Consider the following 27,595-nt stretch of genomic DNA (forward strand, 5'->3'; position numbering starts at 1 on the left):
GACTGATCATGTCTTTGACTAAACATAAGAATCACCTAGGGAGCTATAAAACATGCTATTAACTAAGTCCCATGCTCCAAAATTTTATTTCAATTTAAACTGAGCCTCACCATTAAGATTTTGAAAGCAAGAATCCCAAAATGTCCCCCAGGCTGAGACCCACTGAGAATGTGACACTTATGCACAAGAGCAAACTGTAGAATCTGAGATTTTAAACTCTGGATATAGCACAAGACCAGAATACAACCCTTATACAAATCTTTCTCCAACCAAAGTGAGATTTTCACAAAATAGAAATTTAATTCTAGTCTGATGTAATGATGGGGAAAATTACATTTCTTGGCATCTGGTTTTAGTCTTTCAGTTAAGGACAGAGCTACCTTAATTTAAGTGCTGGTGAGATTTCTGGGCTGTCTATACAGAACACAATGGCTGCCCAATATCTGTAGGGAAGCCAGCCTTCATGACAAAGCCAGTGGGACATACAGTAGGTCTCTTCTTTGTAATCTCAAGTAAGCTGATGAAACCCACCAGACATTTTTGAAAATACATTTTTTTCTGAAAATGAATGAAAGCTTTTGGTTTCAGTAGGGATGATGTGGAGAAAAATGAGTGACTGAGAACAAAGTAACAGCAACAAAGAGAATTATACATTCTTAGGGTTAATTAAAGTCATAGGAGGAACATTTTCTGTTTGTCTTTGGTCATAGAAAATGAGGCTGCAGTTGGATCTGAGTGAAATGTAAGAACTCAAGGTTCATGAAATCTGTTTGCCCTTGGATTTTACTTATAGGTTCTCCGCATTAGTTAACTGGATAGCTTCTCATCACACCAGCTTAACACCTACCTACTGCTAGGTAGGTATTGTCTAGGTAACCTGGTGGTGAAATTGTGTGCAATGCATATCCCTGTATTTTTGTAAGGCATACTCATTTTCTTGATCAAAAGACTTAAAGCAGCTTACACTCCAAATTAAGCTTGTCCTGTCACGTGCCTGTCCGCATTACCAGTGTAATGGAAATCCATCAATCCTACAACCTGGGCATTAGCCAGGAGCAGGAGGTCACGCTGTAGGAAGGCCATATCCAGGTTGTGAGATGGCTTCATGGATCATGAGCAGGACACACTGGCATTTGAGAATTACAAGATCACAGGAGAGGGGCAACGAAGTGCTTTTGTCTCCTGGTACAAATGCCATTGAGCCCTGGCATAGCTTGCCCTGCACTCAGCTGCCATTTTCTAATTGGCAGAATGTCATCTTCCCTCCATTGAAAAGCCACTGCAGGAGCAAGGCTGCCTGTCAAAGTTGAGGTCCAAGGACAGAATGACTCTTCACCTGCAGAGCCTTTTTCCTAAAAAACTAAGCTGATGTTCTGCGTGGGATGCTGTGCACAGTCAGGTTATCAGATACAGGATTCATCGAGGTAATGGCTGCACCTCCATTCCACAAAACCACCGAGAAGTCTGCTGTGCTGTTTGTAATGGACCCTCAGAAAGACAGCCCTGGAAGTTTTGCTTCCTGCACACAAATTGGAAAGACAAGTTGCTTTGAAAAAAGAAACCGTTTTTGAGATATATTTTATATTTCAAAGCAGCGGACCACTTAATGTGGAGGGGTTTGCACTGCTCTGCTAATGGGAGGCATCCTATTTAGCTTACGCATTGTTCAATTTGGTTAAGCGTGCATGCTCACATGCCCCACCCTTTGTTTAACAGACTCTGACCTCCAGACTTCTCTGGGAATTATTCACCCAGTCCTTAACTTCTGTTGCCTAATGGTCATCTTAAAGTAAACACAAACCCTGCCTTTGTCTTCACCTCATTAAATGGTCCCCCCCATTCATCATCTATGCTTGATCTTTCTATGAAGTGAATATTTTTTCTGGAAGGTTCCTCCCCAGGATTCTCGTATGCCTCATTCTTTCATGTCACTCATGGTTTCAGATATAATGCCATGCTACCGAGGTGTCTTTCCAAATACATTCTAAGTCACCTATCTGGTTATTTTTTTATTCCATGAAAATGTGTTATCATTTTATGACTTTATTGTCATCTGAAAGAGTACACGCCTACTTCTTGTCTGTGAGCTGCTACTGAAACGTAAGCTGCTTCAGGTGAGACGCATTCTATTTGGCTATCGTCGACACAAAGAAACACATCTGCCCATTGCAGTTTCCTCTATAAAAATAGATCAAATGAATTAATGAAAATTAATGAAGTCATTCTAGAGAATATCCAAAAAACAATTAATTGTCCAATACTAAGTCTTGGATAGTACGAGGAAGGTGTCCTTTAAAGAGACACTTCTAATGAAGTCCAAAGGGAAGTAATGATAATTTCTTAGAGTTTTTGGTAATGTGGATTATCATTTAGGAATAATTTACTTAGCATCAGCCATGTGCATAAGGGATCGTAAATACAAAGTATATGGAATTCTTCCTCTCATGGATGTCATGCCATGCTTTAGAAATAAAACTAAATTCCTCCACTGTACCAAAGAACCTTCAAATATCTTATTTCTCTATTTAGCAAAAAATATTATGAAGGGGTTATTATGTTTTCATATTGAGAATAAAACATGTTACAAATAACCCAAAGATTGGTGAAAGATCTAAATAGGCAACAAACCATGTCCAAGGCCTCTACCGGCTTTGTCTGTTTGCCCAGTGATCCTCTGCCCAGATAGAGAATTATAAACACTACCTGGAAAGGGAGAACACTGATTATAAAAATGGGATAATGAAGTATTTTTTTTAAAAAAGGAAAGTGATAATATTTCTTTGATTAAAAAAAAAAGACAGACAAAACGAAGCAAAAGAGAAAAAGTTGTTGATTTTCACAAAAATATTTCTTCGCTATCCAAGGTATTGATTTGTAATTATTTAAACAGGAAGTTATAGCAAAAAAACATTAAGTGGCTCAAGTATATTGCATGTACACGTGTGCATGTGTGTGTGTGTGTGTGTGTGTGTGTGTGTGTGTGTGTGTGTGTGTGTGTATCAGCTGCCTTTGTAGTGAGTTCAGTTGCAGACATGGGCTGCTATGCTATAAAACACACAGCAGAGCAGGCCGCCCTCTGCTAGCACATCGTTGTTCGTAGTTGATTTGTCTCAGTGTTTGTTGTATGTGGGGAGAGTCAGGATTTAAAACAGTTACCTTCTGATTTGTGACCACAGTCCCATCTGTGGTCCATGTTGGTTTGTGTTATAATGACTTCCCAATATCTGAATTCTTTGCTTTACTTGAACAGATATTTTTCCCTCAAGAAAGGCACGTTAGTGCAACGCTTTCAGAGTCATATATGACAATGCCTTTTATCTTTAAATTTCAGAAATTTGAGAAAACTGGATAAGTTTTTCTTTATCCAAGAACTGTGTGGCTATTACTGCATTACTATTCCAAATTTAGCTGGGGCAAGCAGAGGAGAACTCGATATTGGCTTCTTTTGTTTCCCCTTTAAATCTTTCTTCATTTTCACTCATTTTCATAGACAACTCTCTCCTCCTCCTCCTCTCCCTATTCCTCCTTCTCCTCCTCTTCTTTTTCTTTTTCCTGCTCCTGCTCCTCCTCTTCCTCTTCCTTCTCCCCCTCCTCCTTTTGAGTGGTTTAAAGATTGTAGTAAAATTGAGTAAAAGTCACTGAAACTTCCTTCGTGCTCCCAAGCTCACGATGCATAGACCTTCCTACAACCACATACAGGGTCTGGTTCAGTATATTTTATCACTGAGTCCAGTTTTTGCATAGAGTTTACTCCTTGCACATGCTGTGGATTTTATGATACATCAACCATTGTAATCTACAGAGTAGTTTTATTGCATTAAAAAATCTGGCTGGATTCTATATCTTCATACCTTTCTGCCTCCACACCCTGGCTGTCACTGATCCTTTGACTCTTTTGTCTTCTACTGTCTGTTGCATAGATAGATGGTTATGGCGTGTGTCTTTTTCAGACTATTCATCCTATGGTTTGTGTTTGTTAGTCATACCAAGATTCAAAATGTATGTAGTACTCTAGAAATTGCTTTTCTCTGATTACTGTTACATTTTTAAGATCCATGAATCATCTTGTGGCATAATATTGTAGTGTACAAATGAGTCCAATTCTATTCCTCCCTTATGTGGGGACTCAGGTGATTTCATTTTCCCCTCTCTGTGTTCTTTTACTTAAACCAGGGTGCAGCCATGGACTTCTTTAAGGGGGAAGATGACAAATTGAAACAGAGTTCACATTAATTTAAATTTCTCTAAACATAATGCATATAATTTTGGTTTGATTTTTTTTGCCAACACTTGATATTTCAGAATTTTCCAGTTTAGGAGGACAGAGAACTTGATATTCAGACTTTTCAATTGACTATTTTTAGGACTCTTCTGCTGAAAATCAGTCACCTTGTAGGGTTGGTGCTTGCTCCTTTCCTCTCCTAGTAAATACTTACTCAACTTGTGAACTAAATCTTCTATTTAATTGTTTTATTTAGTTTTCTAAAATTTCAAAAATTATTTTATTTCACATTTATGGATATTTGGCCTACATGTAGGTCTGTGCATGACACGTGTTCAGTGCCCCCAGAGGCCGCTAGAGGGGGTCAGATCCTTGAGACTGGAGTTCCAGATTGTTGGGAGCTGCTAAGTGGATGCTGGGAATAGGACCTGGGTCCTTTGGGTAGAGCAGCCAGTGCTCTTAACCGATTAACTATAGCTCCAGTCCTTCCCCCAGTTTATGTGTTTCATCTTCCCTGAATTAGTTATATTGGTTGCAAATACTTCTCACTTTTTCTGATTTGGTTTTCCACTCCTACATTTTAGTGTTTAAATGACCTAAAGTTCTTTTCTCTAATATATGTAAATGTGTCATGCTTTTCCTTCTGTCTAAATAGTTTAGCTATATTCTGATTGCTTATATGACCTTTCAAATGTATATGTATGAAAAAAATCTTCATCCACACATGTACAGTTTTGAGAGCTGAAGTCCTTAGGTAGTCATGAATGAGATCTTGGGATTCGAGTCCTCATGAATGGAATTGTGTTTTCATGAATAAGGCAAAGACAAAACACTTGCCCTTGTTTTTGTCCATGGGAGGGAAAAGACCCTCTGTGGACAAGGAAACAAGATTTCACTCGACAGTGACTGTACTTTGATCTTGAATTTTTCAGAGACCAGAAATGTGAGAAAGAAATATTCTCTATTGCTCATCTTGTTAAGAGAACAAACCAGATTCAGAAAAGCAAATGACATGTTTTCTCTCATATATAGAATTAAGATTTTCATGTATATGTGTGTGAGTGAGAGCATGTACACATATGCATGTGTGTATGTATGCATTTGTGACATAAATGAAGATGAGGCAGGAACCATAAGACTATTTGCGGGGAAGAAGACAGCAAGGGGGAAGGGAGATAAGGAGGAGTGACTATGAGCAAAGTGCAAATATATACATATATATATATATATACATTCATAAATCCATTCTGTTTATGTCAACTAAAACAATTAAAATGTTATTGAAAACTTTAAAAGGACATTAATAGTCCATTTTATCCCAGTCAGAACAGCTGCCGTCAAAAAATCAATCAAATGTTGGTATCTGGGTGCAAAGTAAAGACAAACCCGGCATTGCTGGTAGGAGCATAAATTAGTCAAGCTCCTATGGCAATGTGTACAGGAGTTCCTTGAACATTTTAAAACAAAACTACCGTCTGATCCAGCTATGCTATTTATAGGTACATACTTGTACTGGCTTAGTTTCTGTTGCTGTGATAAAACACTATCCTAAAGCAACGTGTGGAGGAAAGGTGTCATCCTACAGGTTATAATCTATCATCAAAGGAAGGTAAGGCAGGAACTCAAGACAAGAGGCTGGAAGCAGGAAGAGAAGCAGACATTGATAGGAAATGCTACTTACTGCTGTGCTTGCTCTAACTCAGTTACCTTTCTTAAACAGCCCAATGGTCAGGGATGTCACTACCCACAGTAGGCTGGGCCCTCCTACATCAATTGGCAATCAAGAAACTACCCCCACAGATAGTATGGACAGCCAATACGTTGGAGGCAAATCTTCAGTTTAAGGATCCCCCTTTCTGGGTATGTCAGTTGTCAGCCAAGGTCACTGCCACAATACTAAGAATTGCCAAAGTCAGCTTACAGGAGAGATAGCAGCATGCCATGTTTACTATGGTGCTTCTCATAACAGCCACAGTTTGGGGATCAGCCCAGGCTCATCTCAGTAATGGCTGAATAAAGAAAATGTGGCATATACACAGTGAAGTTTTGTTCAGCTATAAAGAATGAAATCGTGTCATTTGCAGGAAAATGGATAAAGCTGAGATCATTTTAAGTGCAATCAGCTAGTCTCAAAAAAGAAGTATTGCATATTTTCTCTTATATGTGGGTTTTAGGGGAATAAAAATGGAGGAGAACATATAAAAGGAACTATTTGAGGTTTGGGATATGGAGGAGAGGGAACATAAGGAAATGATGGGAGTATATTATCTGCATGTATGGAAGTGTCTAAATGAAATCCTAAGTTTGTATAATTAATAATGAGCAGGGTCAATAAAGCACCTTATACATGACATTTCTTATTAACAAATCACTTATTTTAGGAGTGAATACACATTGTATTAGATGAATCATTCTTTTCAGTAATTAATGTTCTTATTAATTATACTTGTAATAGCTTATGTTAGATTACCCCTCCCCTTCTATGTAAGGGAGAAATCAGCTGTATGTATCTATCTGTTCTTTAACTGCCTCTGATCTTGTCACTTTGGGCTCTTTGGCATGGAGAAATGGTGTACTCTTAAATAATGAAAGAGACCACATTTCTCAGGATTTTATGTATTGTTTCTATGTCATACTGTTTGTTGACTATAAGATTTTCATCGGAGAAAGATAGCACACAGACACTCACAGATACTTTTGCTATTGAGGATGAAGAAGATGGACCTGGCTGAATATTATCTGTTAGGAAACTCTGCTCTAAGACTATGGTTCAGAAGCAAAGTGCAAGTCTTCGCTCCTCAGAGGGTATCACAGACCGCAGTCCTAGCCCTCCCTCCTACTTTCAGACACTCCCTGAGTCATCCATGGAAAATGAGAACATTCCCAAATCAGGAAACATTTCTATAAACTAGAAGACCTCAGGAAAGACTATTTTGGAGAACAAGATGTCCTTGTTCACACAGTTGAATTTCCTGACTTTGAGTATACCACCCTGAGATTACATTTCATGGAGAGTCCCCAAAACTCGGGTAGAAATTCAAAGAGACAAGGTAATTGGCACTTCTTTCAATTCAGCATGTCACTTGTTACAAAGGAAATTACACTCAACTGCCCACATTGGCTTGGTTTTTCACCTTGCTGCGAACATCAGAGTTTATACTTATTTTCCAAACTGCCTTGATATGTGACCCACAACAGACATCATCTTATTTTAAAACCTCTAGTTACAGTCTTTCCTATGACATGCTCTTTTTGACTTCCCTTTGGTTTGATCATCCTCTCAAGTCTTGGTGTTACATTTCCTGCTGTCATTACTGTTTGTAATGTACCACGGTATCCCCTTATTACTTGATTTCACTTACCAAAAATTGTACCAGAATCAATAAAATAAGATGATTGAACAACTTTATAATAGATAAATAACCATGCGTGTGTGTGTGTGTGTGTGTGTGTGTGTGTGTTTACTTTTTAGAGAAATATAGAGGCATACACAAACTGAATGATAGTATGGTTTGAGGGTTCAGTTTGTTATTTTTAAACAAAGTAACAACAACCCTGAAATTAATAGCAAGAAAGCTAAACAGGACAAATGAGCCGTGAACATTTCTGTCTGACAAAAGGATCAGGCTTCTCTCATTATCATCCTCTCAAAGTATTGGTTTCATCCTTCGGCTCGGGTGAGAGCTATGGAGGCGAACAAGTGAATCGCTTTGCTGTTATAAAAATAAAAGAGGAACTGTGCAGCAGGGCTGCGTCTCAGGCTGTTACTTTGACAAAATGGTCCAAACCTGGGAGATATAATTGAACATAGGACATGATGAAAGCCATTTAAATTCTAGTCTGAAATGAGACAAAGGCTAGGAATTGGAGGAAAAGCCTTCCCATGTGGTGTAGTTGAGGTGTGGGCTCTTTTGGTTTCTCAGTCACACCATGGGAAGGGATGTGTCACTTTATGGCTTGTCCTGGCTGTCTGCCATTGATGAAGCTGTTTCCAAGTCCTGTGCCATGCCCATTTAAAACTGTGATTTGCTCCATGAAAACTCCCATGCTGGGAGCTAAGAAGCCACAGTTCTATTGCGGACAGGTTTTGTCGTTTCTCAAGCACACTCATTCCTATCTGGTTCTAGCAAAGGTCAGTGGCTGTTAATCCAGAAAGATTTTTTAAAATGCAGTGAAAAATAAATTTAAGTGGTAATAAAAGTTTGAGGCTTTGTGTCAAGTCCACACAGGCCTTCCTTGGAAAGAATCAACTCACGTTAAAAGACCTTCCTTTCCATCCTACCCCCTTCTAGAGGAGCTTTGGGGTATTAATAAACCTTCATGGGCAACCCATAACATATGGCAGAGGACAGGACTTTCAAAGGAGCCACACATTTAAATTAAAATTGGCCTTTCAACTCCATGAGAAGCCGTAGAATTTTAAGTGGGACTTTATTGGCTTGTTCTGTGCCCTGTACAATTCCCCTGGATTTTAATGAAATTTTAGAGCTGATAAAACAGTGAAAAGCACTGACCTAGAAAGAATATTGGAAGTTGGTCTTTATATCCCTTATTAGTAATATACCTACAGTCATGGTTCCCTTTGCTGTTTTACTGGAGGATGCTGAGGGTGGATTAAAAATATTAAAGATCCCTGCAAGCGCTCCTGATACCATAACAGTAGGTGAGTTACAACCTCCCTCCCCTATTATCTATGCTGTGCTTATGCAAATGGGGAATGAGAGAAAAAAATGTCCGAAACTGAGCTAAAATCTGAAGTTACTGACTCATCACAGCATTGATTAGAGTGTTTTTCTCCATCTTCAGACAAAATAGAATTTTAAATTGAGATTAAATTGACTTATAGAAGAGTATAGAGCATTATTTTGTTCTCAACTGGCTAAAGAATTAATATGCACTGTATGGGGGGGGCTGTGACTTAATTTTCTTCTACTGCTTAGTAAGTTATTTCCAAATACAACAGCTCCATTGTCTTCACAGTCTCTAGGGATTGGAGAGTGGCTTGGTTGAGTGTCTTCAGATGAGGGTTCCCTCATGAGCTTACTTTATGAATATGATTGATTGATAAGCATCTGAAGTACTGGCCAGAGCTACAGTGCTGGTTCCAAGATGGTACACCTAATTGGTTCTTCTGCCTGTCCCTTAAGCACGGACTTTTGGAGAAAGTGTCTACTTCATGGTCCTGACTGCTTCCTAATTGAATAGCCAGAGGAAAATCTAGATGCCACTTATTATCTGGCCTCATTAGTCACATGGCAGCAATCCCACACTGCTGTATTGGTTGCCACTGGTGAGCCCTATTTAAGAGGGAAAGTTTGAACCATTCCATAGATTCTCTAGGCTGCCTGCCATGATTTGCAAACTAGTACTACACACAGGCGTTTCATAAGTCACCAGTAACGAGTAAATGATATTTCAAAGGATGTAGGCTCAAATCAGCACAACCAGCCAGTATGAGTCAGAACGGTGCATGCTGTTGTCCTCTGATAAAATGGCAAATCTTTCAAAGTGCTGCACAGATGTGAGTTACCAGCCCTTGCACAATTCTGAAGTGCAGGTGCCTTGCTGACGTACTTGGGGTCAGAGATGAGTAGGGGCCTCTGACTGAAGTTGCTCCGTGCACATGGAATATTTTCATCTTACATACTGTTATGATAAAACCAGGGCCAGCAAGATGTGAGGGATGGAAATGCATGTTGGAGTAATGGGAAGTAATGCTGTAATTGCAGCTAATGGGCAGAATTACAAAGCACAGCTTTCCTTTCCTGTGCAAAACATATGATGAAAAGGAGGCAAAAGAAGTAATTACAGGAGGGAGAGAGTCTGTCCAGCACCTTAGTTTTACAAATGGGACCTGGGGACAGCATATTTCATGGACTAGTCCACACTGAAAATTAACCCAGCTATACTATATGTTTAGATGAGATTTCATAGATCTGAATCTTTTAAGTGATTTTGTATATAATAGGACAAAGGCACAAAATTGAGATGAATTAATCATGTATTATTACCTAGACAAATACCTAAAATTCTTTCTCATGAAGTACAGTGATTGCCAATTGTTCAGGAACATTTGTTTGGTCAAACAACTTCACATGGGCACATCAGGTCACCGGAGGAACCTTCAACTTGAAAGTGTCAACTCAAATGGCTATTTAAAATAAAAGAAACATTTTGGTCTTCTTCTGAAGATATCATCATAGAGCAAAATACTTGCTTCTTCTCATCTCTCAAAAATGCTCTCCTGACTATAAAAGAAAAGACATTAATGGAAGAAACATTAATCATGAATTGTAACATCCAGTTGTGTCAGTGGTTTGGACCAGATGAAACAGACACCCACAAGATGTCTGACTATCTAGCAACACACAGTCACGTTGTAGATTGTTGTAGACTGCCACTTCAAAACATCAGCATTCATTGCCTCCTTTTGACTCTGCCTTCCATGCCTCTTTAACTTGCAAACTTTTCCAATTGTCGTAATTTTATTTTCATGCCACATTACCCTAGCAAACGTTCTTCCAAACAAACGATTGGTGTCAAAAGGCAGGAAGATGCCCTGTTTATCTTGGATTCCTCGGAATGAAAACGTCTCATACCAGTGCACTAGGCTTGAGAAGTGCCGCTGCTTTGCCTGCAAATGGAATTAACACAGGCTAAGTATCAATTTGCAGTTTCTAGGATAAGGTGGACTAATTGACCAGAAAAACAGAAACCTAAAGGGCTCTGTAGATGAAGAAGCACAATAATGATGAACAAGCACCAGGATTTTGTAAAAGATTAAATCAGTTCCTTGATAATTTCTCACACACACACACACACACACACACACACACACACACACACACGCACACACGCACACACAGGCATGCACGCACACACGCACGCACGCACACTGCAGATGCTATATGTATAAGCATGTTGAATTCTGTTGACTGTACTTTCTTTTATCCCCCCTCCAATCACTCCCATCATCCTCCAGTTCTCTACCTGTCCTAATATCAAATTCGTGAGTTTTGGTTTTGTTGTGCATGCCATTTATTTTAACCAATGCCTTCTGTATAACCATTGGATTGCAACTATCCAGTGGAACCTTCTGAGACTCCTAGTAAGTATACGACTAAAAGCAATAACTCCTCCTTTCCCTGAATCCATCCATAGGAAATAGTTTAGCAGTGAGAGATTGGGCCTTCTAGATCCTTCTTCTTTTCCTAGTTATTGATATGTCCATTCTTTTGAAGATCTTGTATAGTAATTCATCGCTGTTGAGAGCTTATGATTGCAGAGGTTATGTATTGCATCACTTGTCCCTGTATTCTGACTCTCACAAATTTCTTCCTCATCTTCAGCAACATTCCCTGAACCTTGGAGGAGTTTAAGGCTGAGGACTCAGTAGTTACCTTGTGTTGCTATATGCCTCTGATTTCAATACAGCGTCCTGCAAAGAGAAGTTTCACCAATTAAGGACTTACAGGTAAAACACATATATTTAGAATGTTGTTTGATATCATGCTATTTAGATAAACAAAGAAATTACATTACCCCTAAGACCTATGACCAACTCAAACATGGGTTTTTAAATGAGTTTACAGAATAGGTATTATATCCCTTTTGTAGAGTGGACTTCAAATCCAGTCATAGAATGCCTGATTAACTCTCACAGCTCTTTCACCACTATTGCATACATAAGCACATCTGCCAAGACATTATTTAGTTTTGTCAACCAAATATTTAATAAATACTGACCTGTTGATTGAATCATTGCTATTGGTCACAAATGGAGCTTGTGTGGTGTGTGTGTCTCTCTGTCTGTCTGTGTGTGTGTGTGTGTGTGTGTGTGTGTGTGTGTGTGTGTGTTCAGGGTGAATTTATGCTTAAAGGCTCAAATTCTATTTGTTGCCTCTTCTATCTTGAGAGTGATAAGCTAAAGGAACTAAATCAAGAAATACCTACTAGTCAGGACTTTTCTAGTAAAACATCTATAGCAAAACTAAACATCTATAGACAAAATTCTTACTCTTTTGGGCATCAGTCAATGAATTCAAGAGAGAAGAAATCTTCTTATCATTAGATACCAATGCACCTATGAAATTAGAAGTTCAAGCCAAAGCCTTTTCCCACCCACACCACTGGCTAACTGTCCCTGAGAACCTTGGTTGCCTCTGAAAAAAAACGTTGAGTATCCTTTAGTGAAATAATTGAAATCAGAAAAAAACAAAACAAAACAAAAACATCTGTTTTACCTTAAACTCATGGAAGGATCTCACTGTAAAGATGACATGGGTGCCTAGCCAGTCATGGTGGCAGGCTTGCCTTGAAATGCTTGAATTGTTCCATGAGTACCAGCTCCATCATATACTCCTGGAATAATGTTATTGGTGTTATGTTACGTTACGTTACGTTACGTTACGTTATGGCTGAGATGCTTTGGAGGTCAGAGGCACACCCAGATCGGCCCTTTTGGCTGTGAACTGAATGTTTCAATCCTCTCCTCTGATATCAGTGCCTTGACTTTATTGAAACCAACCTCTTATTAAAGGATATAGTTCTTCGATCTTGAAAATCTATAAAAGACGGGCATTTCTGTATTTTCTGACACAGCAGTCTAGCTGAAGTGGGAAGTTGTGGTTGTAACAAACCTGTACACAAGTCAGTATAAGGCTGGGCATGCATATGACCCACTGTGAGAGAGGATAGCGTTTCTCCCCACCAGAGATGCATTGTTGGTGATCTGTCTCAACTGCCAATGTGATGTTTGTTCAGAACATTGGATCAATGACATTATTTTTGGAGCAAATGTCTACTACATGCTATTATTGCTTCATTGATGATGCTTTATTATAACTATGGGTTAATTTCTATCACCCATTTTTGCTGGAATTTCTTAAAAGCCAAGATCCTACTTTAACTGTACTTGTATTATCAGTATCTCCCATCTTGTCTGGGAAATGGTCGACTTCCAATAAATGTATTGTATGCCTGGGCACATAGATGAATTGTTAGATTTGCAAATGTGTCTTAGAGTAGGATTTACGTATCAAAACACAAATGTCAAAGATTAATAAATGCCTACCTCATGCTATTAGGGCAATATGGAAGGACCTTTGCAAATCACAGTTTATGAAACAATATGTCGGTTCTAAGACAGGGTCATTTTCCTTGCATTTGTCCCTTTCTGAAGTGGGGTGTTTCACAATCTCTTTGACTTTGACTGGGCAACAGACTGGGTATAGTCTATGCACAGCCAGAGGAGAAAGCTGGTTGGATGGAATTGCTGAGAAAGAGGATGGATGGTAGGGAGCTCATCTGAACGGAATGAAGCAATCACCGATATTCACTGCATGGTGGACATGGAGAATCAATAACAACAGCTTTGAGATGAAAAGATTTTAAGAAAGTACCTAAATAGGAGAATGTTTTAAGACTATCTTTGTCAATTTAATTTGTTATGTCTTCAATTTTAGTGAAGCACCAGTGTGCTATATCATAAAAATCTATGCCTAAATCTGTCTAAAATAGCTCCCTCAATAAGCAGAAAATAAAAATTCTGAGTGAGAATAGGGTATTATGTAAATCTTAATAGCATTTTTCTTAGCAATCTATAAAACAATTGTAATTCTTATAGTCAATAACATTCATAGTCTGTAAAATATAGATACTTACTATAAAATTAGAGGGTTTTTTTGAGAACTAATTGGGATTGAAGAACTACAACATTTATCCTTTTAGCTGAAGTATGAAGACATGAGACAGGCCTGTACATTTTCCACAGGGATGCGTCTCACATTGCTGCAATAAAATACTGATGTCTTCAAACTCTGGACTCCAAACCGAGACTTTGTTTTGGTTTAATGTTATTGCTAAGGGTGAGAGAAAGGCCTTACCTTGGAAAGCCATATAAAAATAGTCAAAATATTTTTACAGCATTGTTAATCAGTTTTGTCTTAACATATTTACTACCCCTATACCCCAAAGAAGCCAAAACAAAATAAAACTGGGGGGCCAGAAGCTCCTAGAGGTTATTGCTAAAGCCTATCTTCCTTTGAAAATGGTCAGTCCACATCTTCTTAGTTGGGTTTTAGGAACACAGAAACAAGAAAAAGAATGTTGCAGAAAGGTGCTCCATTACAGGGAAGCAGGGTCCATTAGGATTGTTAGTGAGTCTCTTCACAACCCTGATACATCCACAAAGGCCTAAAACATACAGACTGAGTACTGCCTTCTATTGTGTCTTTCCTCTTTAAATCCACCCCATATCTTCAAAATTCTCCTCATCCTTTTGCTTCCATAGCTGAGATGGGGAGCAGAATGAGGTAAACATTAATGGTTTCCTTTGCCCACATTCACAAATGGTTCTGGGTGTAAGATAATAGTCTGCGCTCTCTCTCTCTCTCTCTCTCTCTCTCTCTCTCACTCACTCATCTTTTTCTCCAATTTGACATAAGCTAGAATAAGCTAGAACTATCTGAGAAGAAGGAATGGAACTGCAAATACCTCTTAAGAGTGATCTGGAAGCAAGTTTTTGGGGCATTTTCCTAATTAGAAATCAATGAGAGAGGACCAGTCTATTATGGGTGGTGCTACCTTTGGATAGGTGGCCCTGCGGTGTATAAGGAAGCAGGCTGAGAAAGCCATGGGGAGCAAGCCATGGGAAGCATTCCTCCATGGCTTCTGCTTCAGTTTCTGACTCCAAGCTCTTGCTTTGAGTCATTCCCTAACTTCTGTCAGCGAGGAAGTGGCTGCAACCTGAGTATTGTAAGCTAAAATACTCCCCACCCCTCCCCCATCCCCACCTCCCACACTAAGCTTTCTTCAGTCACAGAGTTTTAGCACAGCAATGGAAACCCTAACTAAGACTGGCAGGTGTGCAGTCCAGTTCCTAGCCATGCAATCAGAGGTGAGATGTGACTAGAATATATTAAAATTTTCCCCTATGTGGATGCCACAATTAGGAATTTTAGTGAGCCCTGTAGGTCTCAGCACTACCCTATTAGCTTTTGCTGTTTTCAGACTCTTCATGTAGATTCTGAAATGTCAACTTATCATCTTTTTACCCTGTTTCTTTGAAAGTTGTCTATGAAAACATTGCCTCTACTCTACCTAACACTTAATAACATCCTCGTATCCAAAGGAGTTTTAGAGGCTCATCTCTAAATTTCATACATGTTCCAAGGATAAAAAGAGGTATTTGTTGTGTTAGAGAGGAAAGCATAGAATTTAAACAATGATAGCAAAAAATGGAAAGGAAGAGGAAAATGGGGTAAAAAGAGGAGGCCGGGGTAGAATACCACAGCTCAAAAATCCTCTCTGGCAGTGTAGACTCTACAGTGACAATGGGCTTCTCCTAGCATTACTTAAATCCACAACTTGCCTGTTTTAAAGAGAAGCTGCTATACATGTCACTAAAAATTCAATCACTACATCTGTTTCCTTAAAACGTAGGCTTTCATGTGAAGAGGCGGGACGCCGCCCTGGATAGGTTATGTGTGGTGTGACTGCTGCTGTGAGCAAAGGGAAGGGCGTGTGGACTCCGTGAGGTAGTGTCTCGTCTAAAGGAAATGAAATACTGCATGCAGAAGGCTTATTAAAGGCTTCATGCTTTAAAAGTCCACAGCAAAAGCAAGCACTGGGAGGCAGACAACTTCCTCTTTTGCTGGCCATGTTAACTTTATAGCTGGAAATATGAATGCAGTGTTGGCCTGTCTATGAATTGGGGGATGGAGATAGCGAAGCATGAAGCAACGTTTTATTGAAAAAATATGGGAAACAACACGGCTTATCAGGGCAGCGGTCTGCCTTTAAGGAAGTTCGGCTTTCTGTCTGGGGCTTCGCAGACTATTCCAAGCTAATAAAACACAAAGTGGCAGAGGGTCCAGCAGGAGCCAGTGCTCCCCTGCTGAGCTGGTCTCTTAAAATGTGACTACAGAAATTTCCTCAAGTTATCTCAGGATACCATAGCCCCAGTAGCATAGAAATAAAATACTTTACTGTGCCCCCCAAACTCCATTTTCAAAACCCAACCAGTGTTTGGTTTTTTTAATTGAAAAAATGTGAGTCTGTTTCTGGTACATTCTAGAGGATCCCTTTACCTCCTGAGGTTGCCTGTTTCCATCCTTTCTCCTGCCGCTCAGGATTTCAGTCCTGTTCCCCCCACCTGATCCTGATCATGTTCCCTTCTTCCCCTTCCTGTCCCCTTTCTCACCTAGGTCCCTCCCTCCTTCCCCCTCCAGTGATTGCTTTCTTCTCCCTCCCAAGTGGGGCTGAGGCATCCTCACTTGGACCCTTCTTTGCCTTGATAACCTTTTTGAGTTCTGTGAATTGTACCCTGGATATTCCGTATTTTTTGGCTAATATCTGCTTTTTAGTGAGTGTAAACCATACATGTTCTTTTGGGTCTGAGTTACCTCACTCAGGATGATATTTTCTGGTGTAAAGAGTCTCTCAGGACTCTTAGATGAAATGCCCTACAATGCGGAGAGAGAATTTGTAGAGTTCACCTCCAGTAGAAAGACAGGGCATCAAGAGAAGGAATGGGTTTGCCATTCCACAGTCAAAAACTCTAATCCGGGATTGTTCCTGTCTGAAAGAACTGCAGGGAAAAAATGGAGAAGAGCCTGAGGGAAAGGAGGTCCAATGACAGATCCAAAGTGGGATCCAGCTCAAGAAGAGGCCCCAAGGCCTGACATTATTACTGAGGCTATGGTGTGCCCACAAAAATGGGCCTAACATAACTGCCCTTTGAAAAACCCAACAAGCAGCTGAAGGAGTCAGATGCAGATATTTCCACCCAACCAATGGACAGAAATCACTGAGAGCTGTGAGTGAATTAGGGAAAAGGTGGATGAAGCTGAGGAGGGGGATGATCCTATAAGAAGACCACCCAGTTTCAACTAGCCTGGACCCCCTGAGATCTCTCAGACACTGAGCCACCAACCAGGTAGCATACACCAGCTGACATGAGGCCCCTGATACATATACAGCATGGGAACTACTGGATCTGAACTCAGGGGTGATGCACCTAACCCTCAAGAGACCGGAGGCCCCAGGAAGTGGGGACATCTGGTAGGGTGGGGATGGGGATGGGGACATCCTCGTGGAGGAGCAGAAAGGAGGTATAAGATGTATGTAAGAAAGGAGGTATAAGGTATGGGTTGGCTTAGAGAGTAAAGAAACTTGCTGCCAAACCCATGACCAGAGTTTAATCCCCAGGACCTACATATGGTAGAAGGAGAAAAATGGTTCCTAGAATTGTCCTCTGACCTCCACACATATGCAGTGACATCCATGCATTTTATACATAAACAAATTTAAAATTTAAAAATCCCATAAGGTTTATAATTCTTTTTTTAGTAAAAGACAGAAAAATCATTTATTAAATTGGACCACATGGTAAAACAAATAGAGACGGTGAATGGTATCAATGCTTTCTTTGGGATAATTAATGTAAGTTTTTAATTTTAAAAATTTTAAATCTTCTTTTAAGAACAAGACATACATAGTCATATGGTTCTAGTCAAGATGTCACCGCTTTGACCTTTACTCCAATTCTGGTTCTACAACATTGTCCTTGTTGCTTTAGGACATAAAAGATGATTATTCCTACCCGAGGATGAGCTGGAGTTGTTGTTTGTTTGTTTGTTTGGTTGGTTGGTTGGTTAGTTTTGTTGTTAGACAATCATCCTCCCTTTATGTAAGGATAACTTATATTTGCATTTTTAAATGTATTATGTATATAAATGAATTGTATATAATTATGTACCCATTTGAAAGACTTAAAGGATATTTTTACTACCATTGCCTTTTTAAAAACATACACATGAACAAATGGGTTATTTTAAGGTGCTTATTTTAGCCAAATCTATAGGGAAAAAAAGGAGCAAAGAAACAAACAAACAAAACCCCAAACCATAGCATATATTCTTTAGAATCCAGGGTTCTGTTCCATATTCTTTCTTTTTTCTTTTTCATGGAAGAAGTTGTATTTTTTTTATTAGATATATTTCTTTACTTACATTTCAAATGTTATTCCCCTCCCCAGTTTCCTGTTGATAAGACACCCTCCCCTCCTCTTCTCCCTCCCCCATACAGGTATTTCCCCATATATCCCCCTTACTACCCCCCTGTACTGGGGGTCCAACCTTTGCAAGACCAAGGGCTTCCCCTTCAACTGGTGCCTCAACAAGGCTATTCTCTGCTACATATGCAGTTGGAGCCCTGGGTCAGTCCATGTATAATCTTTCGGTAGTGGTTTAGTCCCTGGAAGCTATGGTTGGTTGGCATTGTTGTTCTTATAGGGTTGCAAGCTCCTTCAACTCTTTCAATACTTCCTCTAATTCCACCCAAGGGGGTCCTGTTCTCAGTTCTGTGGTTTGCTGCTAGCATTGACCCCTGTATTGGACATGCTCTGGATGTGTCTCTCAGGAGAGATCTATATCCAGTCCCTTTCAGCATACATTTTTTTAGCTTCATCAATCTTACCTAGTTTTGGTAGCTGTATATATATGGGCCACATGTGGGTCAGGCTCTGAATGGCCATTCCCTTCAGTCGCTGCTCTAAACTTTGCTTCCATATCCCCTCCTATGGATATTTTTCCCCTTTTAAGAAGGAGTGGGAGCATCCGCATTTTGGTCGTCCTTCTTTTTGAGCTTCCTGTGGTCTGTGGATTGCATCTTGGGTAATTCGAGCTTTTTGGCTAATAACCACTTATCAATGAGTGCATACCAAGTATGTTTTTCTGTGATTGAGTTACATCACTCAGGATGGTATTTTCTAGTTCCATCCATTTGCCTATAAATTTCATGAAGTCATTGTTTTTGATAGTTGAGTAGTACTCCATTGTGTAGATCTACCACATTTTTTTTATTTTATCCCATTTTTTTTAACTTGAGTATTTCTTATTTACATTTCGAATGTTATTCCCTTTCCCGGTTTCCGGGCAAACATCCCCCTAATCCCCCCTCCCCTTCTTTATGAGTGATCCCCTCCCCGCCCTCCCCCATTGCCGCCCTCCCCCCAACAATCATGTTCACTGGGGGTTCAGTCTTAGCAGGACCAAGGGCTTCCCCTTCCACTGGTGATCTTACTAGGATATTCATTGCTACCTATGAGGTCAGAGTCCAGGGTCAGTCCATGTATAGTCTTTGGGTAGGGGCTTAGTCCCTGGAAACTCTAGTTGCTTGGCATTGTTGTTCATAAGGGGTCTCAAGCCCCTTCAAGCTCTTCCAGTTCTTTCTCTGATTCCTACAACGGGGGTCCTGTTCTCAGTTCAGTGGTTTACTGCTAGCATTCACCTCTGTATTTGCTATATTCTGACTGTGTCTCTCAGGAGAGATCTACATCCGGCTCCTGTCGGCCTGCACTTCTTTGCTTCATCCATCTTGTCTAATTGAGTGGCTGTATATGTATGGGCCACATGTGGGGCAGGCTCTGAATGGGTGTTCCTTCCGTCTCTGTTTTAATCTTTGCCTCTCTATTCCCTGCCAAGGGTATTCTTGTTCCTCCTTTTAAAGAAGGAGTGAAGCATTCACATTTTGATCATCCATCTTGAGTTTCATGTGTTCTAGGCATCTAGGGTAATTCAAGCATTTGGGCTAATAGCCACTTATCAATGAGTGCATACCATGTGTGTTTTTCTGTGATTGGGTTAGCTCACTCAGGATGATATTTTCCAGTTCCAACCATTTGTCTATGAATTTCATAAAGGCATTATTTTTGATAGCTGAGTAATATTCCATTGTGTAGATGTACCACATTTTCTGTATCCATTCCTCTTTTGAAGGGCATCTGGGTTCTTTCCAGCTTCTGGCTATTATAACTAAGGCTGCTATGAACATAGTGGAGCACGTGTCTTTTTTATATGTTGGGGCATCTTGTGAGTATATGCCCAAGAGAGGTATAGCTGGATCCTCAGGTAGTTCAATGTTCAATTTTCTGAGGAACCTCCAGACTGATTTCCAGAATGGTTTTACCAGTCTGCAATCCCACCAACAATGGAGGAGTGTTCCTCTTTCTCCACATCCTTGCCAGCATCTGCTGTCACCTGAGTTTTTGATCTTAGTCATTCTCACTGGTGTGAGGTGAAATCTCAGGGTTGTTTTGATTTGCATTTCCCTTATGACTAAAGATGTTGAACATTTCTTTAGGTGTTTCTCAGCCATTCTGCATTCCTCAGTTGTGAATTCTTTGTTTAGTTCGGAACCCCAGTTTTTAATAGGGTTATTTGTCTCTCTGCGGTCTAACTTCTTGAGTTCTTTGTATATTTTGTATATAAGCCCTCTATCTGTTGTAGGATTGGTAAAGATCTTTTCCCAATCTGTTGGTTGCCGATTTGTCCTAACCACAGTGTCCTTTGCCTTACAGAAGCTTTGCAATTTTATGAGATCCCATTTGTCAATTCTTGATCTTAGAGCATAAGCCATTGGTGTTTTGTTCAGAAAATTTTTTCCAGTGCTCATGTGTTCGAGATGCTGCCCTAGTTTTTCTTCTATCAGTTTGAGTGTATCTGGTTTGATGTGGAGGTCCTTGATCCACTTGGACTTAAGCTTTATACAGGGTGATAAGCATGGATCGATTTGCATTCTTCTACATGTTGACCTCCAGTTGAACCAACACCATTTGCTGAAAATGCTATCTTTTTTCCATTGAATGGATCTACCACATTTTTTGAATCCATTCCTCTGTTGAAGGGCATCTGGGTTCTTTCCAGCTTCTGGCTATTATAAATAAGGCTGCTATGAACAGAGTGGATCATGTGTCTTTGTTGTATGTTGGAGCATCTTTTGGGTATATGCCCAAGAGAGGTAAAGCTGGGTCCTCAGGTAGTACAATGTCTAATTTTCTGAGGAACCTCCAGACTGATTTGCAGAGTGGCTGTACCAGTCTGCAATCCCACCAACAATGGAGGAGTGTTCCTCTTTCTCCACATCCTTGCCAGCATCGGCTGTCACCTGAGTTTTTTATATTAGCCATTCTGATTGGTGTGAGGTGGAATCTCAGGGATGTTTTGATTTGCATTTCCCTGATGACTAAAGATGTTGAACGTTTCTTTAGGTGCTTTTTGGCCATTCGATAATCCTCTGCTGAGAATGTTTTGTTTAGCTCTGTACCCCATTATTTAAAGGTTTATAATTCTTAAATAAGTGCTTCATGTGTATAGTCTAAAACTTGATGTGCCAATGACATATTTTGAAGCCTATGTTTGCCCCCACTTCCTGTCACTAAGTCTACTCCTTAGGTGGGCCTAGTCCCCTTTCCAATATTCTATGGTGAACAGCAGCAGGCTACAACAAACTTTTGCTTCCCATGGACACCTTTTTTCCTTAAGGGAGGTTGGATTTAAAAGAAAAACTTGTGAATTTGGTAGCATGAATAAATCTTAAGCAACCTCTTGAAATGAATTTCAGCATGAGTTAGACGCTTCTTGTGTATTCGTCTACCAATAATGACTCCTAACTCAAGCAGGACTTGCTGAAGTAGGGATGTATTCACAAAGTGCACAGCAGTGAATCCCAGGGAGAGCTTTCAATCCTACTCTGCATGGGGTAAACTGTCCATTCACCTGTCCACAGAGCTTCCTCCTCTCTCGCTGTGCTACTTCTGCACATGCTGTCCTTGGTATGCATCATTCAATTTTTCCTTAAAGATGTCATTTCCTCACAGGTTCTATATGTAGATGGCAAAAATCATGCTTTCTCAAATGGGTCAATAAAACTCAATTCATTACCTTTGGCCACCCATGGCTGGATAGTCAATAGACCGAAGGCAATGGTTTCTGTGTAAAGAGCACTTGGCAAGGATCAGGAGATTCCTTCTAGCCTTGTTAGCATTTGGATCTCAACCAGTCGGCAAATATCTCTGGACTCCCATATGCTTCCTCTGTAACTTGAGAAAAAGATCTCAGAGATCTTCTGCCTAAGCATTCTGTTTTTCTCCTGACACTTCCCAGGGCTTTGCCCATGTGAGCCAATTCCTAAAGTCAATATCCCAAGTCCTCCCACCTTAAGTTGAAATTTAAAAGGTGAGCAGAGTCAAGTTAGACTTCACAAGGCATTTTCTTATTTCTTGATGGAAGAACTCAATGTTGGAAATCAGGACAGCAAATTCAAGAAAAGAGGTGATATAAAATGATTCTTTAGAAGTGAGCTTTATCAGGAAAGAAAGCCCACACCATGTGGCTCTGATTGGACCTTGTGGTAGGAGCAAGAAGGGGGGGACATCAGAGGCAGCATGATGGGACTTCGAAGTGGGAGAATATTATAGATAGAACATGCAGAGAAATAGCTTAAATGGAAAGAATAAGGCATTGGGCCACCATAGACATCATGGTAGAGAACCAGGCTTTTAGAGAAATCCCCTAAACAAAAAATAGTACACCATTTGTGTCTTTCAATGGCTAGACTTGCCTCTTCCTCACATATATCTATGTGCCCACAATAAGGGTTACTAGTTCTTTGTCTCAGGAGACAAACTACAGGAGTGGCAGCCTGATTTTTCCAGAATTCAGATCTGCTCTTCTAGAGCAATGAACATCTTAAAGTGGCAGGCCCATGATCCAATACTAAAGAAGTATTTTGCCCAATGCTACCTCCTGGTTGCTTTGGTTAATTGAACAGGTCTTTTCAGTATCAGTGTGTCTAACGTCCAAGTCTCATTCTGAATTTTTGACAGGTCTTCTCCTTGAAGCAGATGCAAGCAGATCACTGGACATATCCAAGCTCCTATATCACTGAAAGCTCGAAGAGGAAGCAATGCCATGGCTTCTTCCGCACGAACCCTCTATAATGACCAGACTGAATTTTGCTTGGTGAAACTAACAGAGTTGAACAAAGACAAGAAGGGACTGTGAGCAGAGACTGGAATGAGAGACATGTGAATGTGTCTTTCCTGGAATTAAGCCAAGTCCACGAAGCCTATGCATGCTATTTTGAAGGACTGAACAAAGATGTCTCAATCAAATATTAGGCAACAAATGTTATCCCTGTATCATGTGTAATTTCAAGTATGTGCTTATTCCAACAAATTGACATCAAAGGCCCAGTCATCCCCATATATTCTATGGGCAATAAATATAGCAATAAAGAGACCCTGCTATATGTAGAAAAGCAAATACTAAAAACAATTGAAAATAGTAAATAAACAACAACAAAACCCTGTCCTGTCTGCATGGGACACACATTCTAATTTTACTCTTCCTCCTTTACTGTCTATCAATGTAGCTCAGGATATTGACTGGCTCTGTCCTGCATCGTGCCATACTCAACTGAAAAGAATGAGCTACAAATTTACACAGCAAATTGTATGAATAGTAAAACCACTGCACTAAGAGAAAGATGCAAGATATAAGGAGTGTGTACTATGTGACCAAGCTGAGTTACTAAGGTTTATGAACAGGAAAACATATCTACTGTGATGGGAGTCATTACTTAGGCAGGAGGACATTGCTGAGGGTCAGTGGGACAGTGCAGTAGAGCCTCCTGTGGGTGAGGCGAATAGCATGCATATTTGTCTGTATGGTGATACAGATGTGTGTCCACTGCCATGCGTGTTGTACTTCAATTTAAGACAAAAAAACGAGTGTAAAATCACCTTGGACTTTCTTAGCTTCTGGCCACGGATTTGTAACATCCAGGATGGTTTTGCCAGTCTAATTCTGTTCCTTTGAACTCATATTTTCTTCTGGAAGCATGGGGACTTTCTTTACTCTTCTAGCTTTGAAATTACATGAAGATATTCTTTCAGTTCAGTGGCCTGTGTCTATCTTTATTTTTGGGTTTACTATTATATTATTATTATTATTATTATTATTATTATTATTATTACTATTGATTGATTTTTTAAAAGAATTTTCATCCTGTTGTGATTTGAATTGTAATCTTGTCTACATTTTTTTTGAATCCTGGTCTCCACTGCCTGTGGATGTGATTCTTTTGGAAATAGGGTCTTTGCAAATGATGAATTTCAGTGTGACCTTTTAGTCTTTACAACAAAGAGAAACCTAAAGACAAGACACAAGCTAAGAATCCTGTTGAGAAGAGGGTGAAGGTGAGAGGGATGCCTACACAGGCCAAGGGGGGAAGGAGAGAGCAAGCTATCATAAGCCTCCGAGATTCAGAAACTATTTCCTATGGTCCTCAGAGGGAAACAATGCCATCTGCTCATTGACTTTGTACTTCTGTCCTCTGAATCTAGATGGTGTTTATTTTTATTCCTGTGTGTTAAGTCCTGTAGCCCATGGAAATATCTGTTCTGCCAGACTAGCAACTAACACAGATTAGTTTTTATTAAGACATATTTTTCTTGGACTCTCATCAGTCAGGGATTGGTACCTTAAAGTAAATCTCTATGTCTAATGTATCTTCCAATTTTATCTTCTATTATCTTTCAGTTTGTTCTTTTTTTTAGTTTTCCTGTTTTATCTTCAAGCAATTATTCTTCATTTGTAGGCTCTCCTTCGCTGTGCTACTATTTCACAGCCATTTGATTTTGTTTTGTGGGTTTAATGCATTTTCAAATCTCTTGGATGGCGTTGGAGGAATTTTGAAAGTTCTCTTCTGTTTCCTTAATTATACCTATTTTCTCTAGAAACTGTCATCTTTCTTTCATGTGGCCTGTTTTTCTCATGTGTTTGTGTCTGCTTTGAGAATCAATGTTTAATGAAGGAAATATATGGACTTCTTCTTTTGATGGGTAGGAAGGGGTTTTTCTTGTTGACTGAGGAGTATACCTGACAGGCTGTGCAGAAGAATGGAGTGGATTCAAAGACTAGTTTTCTGGATGACACCAAATGCCATCACGAAGAACTAAGTTTCCTGAGGAGTCAAAAAACTTTTAAAATAGGTTAAGATTTTTCTGTTCTGTTCAAAGCATTTAGGAAGAGTTTGGGGAATTGTGTTCTAATCGGGTTAGAAGGGAAAGGGGCAGTTGCATGCACAGTGTTCTCCACCTTACTCTTCTGTCACTTCTCTGTCTCACAAACCCTGGTACGCTTAAGCCTGCTTCAGTTGTCTGTAGACCTCTGTCTTAGTTATAATTCTATTGCTATGAAGAAACACTGCTGTCGTAAAAATATAAAAATATACAGATAACTTCAGGGCAAACCACAACATTACACCATGACCAAGACAATTTAGGGAAGAAAGAATTTATTGGGCATACAATTTCAGAGAGTGATTCCATGGCCATCATGGTGGAGAACATAATGGCGGGTGGACATGCATAAGGCATGACACTGGAACAGTAGCTGAGAGATTGCATTCTTGTCCTCAAGTAGGAGGCAGAAAGAGAGAGCAATTTACTGAGAATCCTGTTGGCTTTTGAAACCTCAAAATTCAGCTCCAGTGACATATCCCTTCCCAAGGCAACATCTTCTACTCCTTCCCTAACAGCTCTATCTCCAAGATCCAACTATTCAAATGAGGATATTCTCATTCAAACCACCATAGCCTCTAACCGCCTCTTGCCTCTAGAAATTTTTTAGACCGCTATTTACTTGTGTGCCCATCTCCATTCTCCTCCCACTCCATAACAAAGCCTTTATTATCATTTTAATGAATCCTTTAGATGAAGAGGGTGAACACAAATGTTCTATCAATCTTTAAGATGCATATTCTTTTCCTTTAAATTTATTTTTTGTTTTCCTAATTTAAAAATAAAAGTCATTCTACACAGATAAAGCTTTTAAGCATACTGAAATTAAGATTAAAACCAAATTGAACGTTTTAGGCCACCAGCAGCACCCCTTATTGCAACTGATTTCTAAGCATATATTGCCACCATTTTCCCATTATATTGTTACTCTTCTACATCATGTGTGCCAGGCCAAGCCTGTTGTGTACTGTCCTGGTCCCCATGACATTCCTCATTAGGATGAACAGTTCTGATTTTGCATGCTCTCTGCAAGTTCTCTGCAAGTCACTTAGACTGACTTCTAGCACAGCTCACAAGTCTCCACGTCCTCTCAAGTCCTTTCTGTCTTATTCTGTGTCACAGTGAACATTTCCATTTAGTTCACTGTACACTTGGACACTGTGTGGGAATCTCTCAACAGCTGCATTCCTGACAGAAGAATGCAATACAGTCGAGCAGTTGTTCCTTAACTAAGTATGAGCATTGTGCTGATTAAACATTCAGAAGACAGAAAATATATTTGTCTTGTGGAAGAATTTAAACACCTCTTTTTTAAAAAAAAAGAACTAACTTCAAAATGCATATATTTGTAAAGCTAAAAATAGTTCCAAGTCCAGCAAACCAATTCTGATCTTTCCTGTTGTGCAGCCGTTCTACTAAAGTCTACACCAGATATCATCTTCTTTCTGTATGTAGATGTGACATTCCGAGTGCATATCATACCTCATTGTTCATGGTAGATAAACACAGGGGCTTCTGACAATGAAAATGTTGAATGGAAACTATCTAGTCATGCTGTATTTTAATTGCCATGTTGACATAAAATATCCAACAAAAACAACATGAAGAAAGAAGAAAGCTTTGGGGTTCACAGTTTGAGGGCACAATCACTCATGGCAGGGACATTACAGCAGCGAGACGTTGAGCCAACCAATCATATTGCATCTGTAGGGAAGCAGAGTAGTGAGGGCTTCTAGTAATCTCACGTTTTTAATTAGTCCAGCAGTTAGGGTAGAGCTTGTAATCTTAGTCTAACCTAGAGAACTCCTCACAGACTTGCCCAGAGGTTTGTCTTCAAGATGAATCTACATTCTATCAAATTGACAATCGGCATTAGTACCATATAACCACTTCAAATGCCTCCGTGCCTATGTGCTTTTATTGTTTGTCTTAGCCAGGGTTCTTTAGAGGAACAGAATGGATAGAATGACTACACACAGACACACAGACACAGACACACGCACATAATTTGTTAGAATGGGAATGGCTTAAAGGTTGTGGTCCAGCTAGTCTAACTATGACTGTCTACCAATGTAAGGACCAAGGATTCAGTAGTTGTTCAGTCCACAACGTTGGACTCAGATGATCTACTGTATATACCAGAACCCTGAAGAAAACTCTGATGCCTTGATTTGTTAGCAAGAGCAAGGAATCCAAGAGAGAGTAAATGTCCTTTTTTCCAGGTCAGCATTTATACAAGCTGCCATCAGATGGCTTGGCAAAGAGTAAAGGTGGATTCAGATTAAATGTTGTTCTTCTCACTTCAAATAATTTAATTAGAAAAAAACTCCCTCACAGATATACTCAGCCACTTGGACTTTAGTTTATTCCAGATGTAGCCAAGTTGACAACCAAGAGTCGATATCCCAGTGTTGATCTGTTGTTTAAAATATTAGCCATAGCTGGAAATATACAAAACTACCTTTAAGCTAAACTCACAATAAGCCTCATTCAGAAATTTAACTAGG

General features: G+C 39.7%; 1 long non-coding RNA gene across 1 annotated transcript in view; it reads left to right on the top strand.

The window, feature by feature from the left end:
- LOC147997070 (uncharacterized) overlaps positions 1-23,959 on the top strand; it is a 102,646-nt gene extending 78,687 nt beyond the window's left edge. The window contains exons 2-3 of the long non-coding RNA XR_015655418.1: positions 11,572-11,696; positions 22,890-23,959. This is a non-coding gene — a long non-coding RNA (uncharacterized LOC147997070). The remainder of the gene's footprint in view (positions 1-11,571; positions 11,697-22,889) is intronic.
- Positions 23,960-27,595: the final 3,636 nt, after the last annotated feature.

This window comes from Rattus norvegicus, chromosome 1, assembly GCF_021556685.1.
Source record: "Rattus norvegicus strain SHRSP/BbbUtx chromosome 1, alternate assembly SHRSP_T2T, whole genome shotgun sequence".
Classification (NCBI taxonomy): Eukaryota; Metazoa; Chordata; class Mammalia; order Rodentia; family Muridae; genus Rattus; species Rattus norvegicus.